Here is a 4,179-nt window from a genome sequence, read left to right as displayed (position 1 = left end):
TCATGGCAGCAGTTATTGTACAGGTTGCCAGCTCAAGCAATTCTTGCTCTACTTGATGAAATCAATGATGATATTGAGGCTGCCACCCAGAGATCCCATGCAATACTTGGCATTGTCAAACTGCTGTCAACACTCCAGGTTCTTGCGTCTGGCTCCTCCCAGAACCAATCACAAGTGCCTCTGGACTATGACAACCATCCATCAGCAGGGCCGTATGGGATGTTGTGCCAGCCATTATCAGCAGAGTGGCAAGATACATCAAATTCATTTATTTTATTTAGTTATTTAACGTTGCTGCTTCCCCAATGTTGTAGGTGCTCTTGACTGCACTCAGGTACGAATTGTACCACCGTGGGAAAACGATCATGTTTTTAGAAATAGAAAGCAAACGCATTCAATCCACACTCAGGTAGTGTGCAACGCAAGTAATATAATAATGAATGTGGTTGCCAAATTCCCAGGGTCGGTGCACGACAGCTACATTTTTAGGAAGAGCAGTCTGTGCGGAATGATGCAAGACATGGATGACAATCCCTGCTTACTGGGTAAGAAAGTTGTTTTGAGAAAACGTTTGTGCTGTAATATTCATTGTGAATGTGTGGGGGGAAAGTATGTGCTTTGGTATCATAGGTGACGGCAGCTATCAACTCCAGCCATGGCTGATGACTACAGTGCGCAAGTCTACCAACATTGGAGAGGTGGCGTACAATCGGTCTCACATCAGAATGTGCGGTGTCATCGAGCGTTCAGACCAGTAGAGGTCAACATTGTTCATACTTTCACCAGTGGTAGACCAGAGTAGAGGTCAACATTGTTCATGTGTTCATCAGTGGTATACCAGTAGAGGTCAACATTGTTCATGTGTTCACCAGTGGTAGACCAGAGTAGAGGTCAACATTGTTCATGTGTTCACCAGTGGTAGACCAGAGTAGAGGTCAACATTGTTCATGTGTTCGCCAGTGGTAGACCAGAGTAGAGGTCAACATTGTTCATGTGTTCGCCAGTGGTAGACCAGAGTAGAGGTCAACATTGTTCATGTGTCCATCCACCAGACATCCTGGGCCATGCGGAGCATTGTGGTATCACACCCGTCCAGCCGTTGTTCCTGGGCAGCGATGAGTGATCATGAAGACGATAGAAACGGTCAAAGTTCAATTAAACAATGAATAGGCCAGGCTTGCTTTCCCTTCATCATTAAGCCAGAGGCGTGCACACACTCGATTATGACGCCCCGTCATCAAGATGGCAGATGAGCAGATGAGCAGACTCCAAGGACAGACGAAAAGACAGCTGAGCCAGACAAGCCACACTCCTCTCTCCCTCTTCCTCACACTCGCTCCATCACTCCATCCACCCACGGCTGGCCAGAGCATGATCGCACACGCTACTCAACCCAGGAGGCGAAAACAAGCATAGCAGGAATAATTCATCCAGGTCGGTGAGATGGAGGGTCATGGGGTTTGTGTTCTCATCTGATTCTAATCCAGAAGTGGCTTCAGGAGACATTGTCATTCTGCACCGCTGTCCTTTAGTTGCTGGCCTTAAAATATGAGATAGCTCAACTGAAATTGATATAGACACAAGGAGGAGAGGAGAGGGGAGGGGGAGAGAGGGGAGGAGAGGGGGAGAGAGGGGAGGGGAGGGGGAGAGAGGTGGGACAGGGGGAGGGGAGGAGAGGGTGTGAGAGGTGGGACAGGGGGAGGGAAGGAGAGGGAGAGAGGAGGAGAGGGGGAGAGACGATGAGAGGGGGAGAGAGAGGGGGAGAGAGGAGAGGGGGAGAGAGGAGGAGAGGGGGAGAGAGGGAGGGAGAAGGGGAGAGGAGGAGAGGGAGATAAGCAGGGAGAGAGAGGGGGGGAGAGAGGAGGAGGAGAGGGGAAGAGAGGAGGAGGGGGTTAAGCAGGGAAGAGGAGAAGAGCAGCACTGACTGTGGCCTGTCACCATGACGATAATTATTTTTCATTACAGTGCAGTTCCTGATTGAAACCTCCATTCTCTCACGACCCCCCTCGCTGCGGGTCTCAACCTCTTTTTACCTGCCTCCCCCACCCCTTGGAATAAATGAAATTAACACCTAGCCAACTCTCCACTCTTACGCCTGAGAAAGAGACAACATTACTCCATATAACGTAGGACCGTATTATCTACAGTATAGTTGTTCTTCTTTTCATCATTGATTATGTAGGCTCTCTCTCTCTCTCTCTCTTTTTCTCTCTCTCTCTCTCTCTCCCTCTCTACCTCTACATATACATATGTAGAGACAGAGTTTGTGAGCATGAGCCATTTACATTTACAGTTGTGTTACTGTTTTGTAATCTCAGCGTTTTATAACTTTTACATCAGAAGAGGGTTAAATGCATAGCACTACATAAAAGACATTGTGTACTTGCAAGTGATGTAATATCATTCACACTAACTATTATTAGGATGGTCTGTAATCTGTTACTGATCAGGTTATCTATCTGTCTGTCTGTCTGTCTATCTAGAAGAAGAGATCTAAGCATCAAATTCCTGGTTCACATTCATATCAACTCATTGAAAACCTATAATTTGTAATCTATCTATCTATCTATCTATCTATCTATCTATCTATCTATCTATCTATCTATCTATCTATCTATCTATCTATCTATCTATCTATCTATCTATCTATCTATCTATCTATCTATCTATCTATCTATCTATCTATCTATCTACCTACTTGTTTGTCTGTGTCTGTCTGTCTGTCTGTCTGTCTGTCTGTCTGTCTGTCTGTCTATTTATCTATCCATCCATCTAGAAGGGATCTAAGCATCAGATTCCTGGTTTACATTCATATCGACATGCTGAAAGCCTATAATGAGGTGTGTGTGTGTGTGTGTGTGTGTGTGTGTGTGTGTGTGTGTGTGTGTGTGTGTGTGTGTGTGTGTGTGTGTGTGTGCGTGCGTGTGTGTGTGAAGTTACAACGTGCCTGTGTGATAGTCTAAAGAATGTCTTGAGAGCAGGGTTTTTCCTGCATAGAGGATTTTTTGGCCCCCAAAGAGAATTTAGCCAGAGCCAAAGGAAAATCACCAGTGCCAAAATGCTAAAAATTGAGAATATAAATTCAATTCAAATCCTCTCCAAATGTGTTTGATACAGTAGCTTGTTTCAAGTGCAGCCCATCCCTCTTTCTTGCATTGTCCATGGTTTGGACCAAGAGTAATCGAGATAATAAATAGACAGATTATCAGTATCTTTAACATTTTGTCTTCATATCCATTTTGTGTCATGTCGGGAGATTTCCCGAGATTGTGAATTGAATGAAGTGAGCTCAGTCAGAATGACAGCAAAGAATTTACTCGGCTACTTGGCATAAAATTGAGCTTTCCCAAAAGATTATGTGCACATCACCCCCCAAATACCCACTCTTAGCCAGGAAAAACACTGCTGGAGAGAGGGCTAAATAGCCATTATTATTGATGACCCATGAAATAGCCTATGAATGGCTTATCCATGTACTGTAATTAAAAGGTGAATATGGGCCATACATGAAAAGCACTGACTGGGGAGGAAGAGAGAGAGAGAGAGAGAGAGAGAGAGAGAGAGCAGGAGAGAGAGAGAGAGAGAGAGAGAGAGAGAGAGAGAGAGAGAGAGAGCAGGAGAGAGAGAGAGCAGGAGAGAGAGAGCAGGAGAGAGAGAGCGAGAGAGAGAGCAGGAGAGAGAGAGAGCAGGAGAGTGAGAGAGAGAGCAGGAGAGAGAGAGAGAGCAGGAGAGAGAGAGAGAGAGAGAGAGAGAGAGAGAGAACGGTTTTGAGCACATCTTGTTGAATCTAGATCCCCAAGACATAGAAGGGTTCCCATTAAAGGGACAGTGCGCTATTTTGAACTTTAAGCCCTATTTATAATATGTCTAATATCAATCTGAAACATAGAGGGCTAATTCACAAAGGGATTAGCCGCTGCCGTTATACCTGTGCAAATAACCACAAAATAAACCTTGCTATTCACAAAGCACTCGCAAAGGGTGAAATACCGTGCTAACTGCGTTGCCGTCATCATAGCGTTTCTGTGCACTTGTGTTATTTGCGGATATTTAAATGAGGTAATATGGGCGGAAAATGTGCCCATTTCTATGCAAATGAGCCTCATTGCAACAGTCCAATTCACAAAGATTGGCGCTAATTGCCACATGCAGTTATAGTGAAATTATTTGCATCTTCAG

Source organism: Borostomias antarcticus (assembly GCF_949987555.1).
Source record: "Borostomias antarcticus genome assembly, chromosome: 14".
In the NCBI taxonomy this organism is placed as follows: domain Eukaryota; kingdom Metazoa; phylum Chordata; class Actinopteri; order Stomiiformes; family Stomiidae; genus Borostomias; species Borostomias antarcticus.
Note: the sequence above shows the minus strand (reverse complement) of the source record.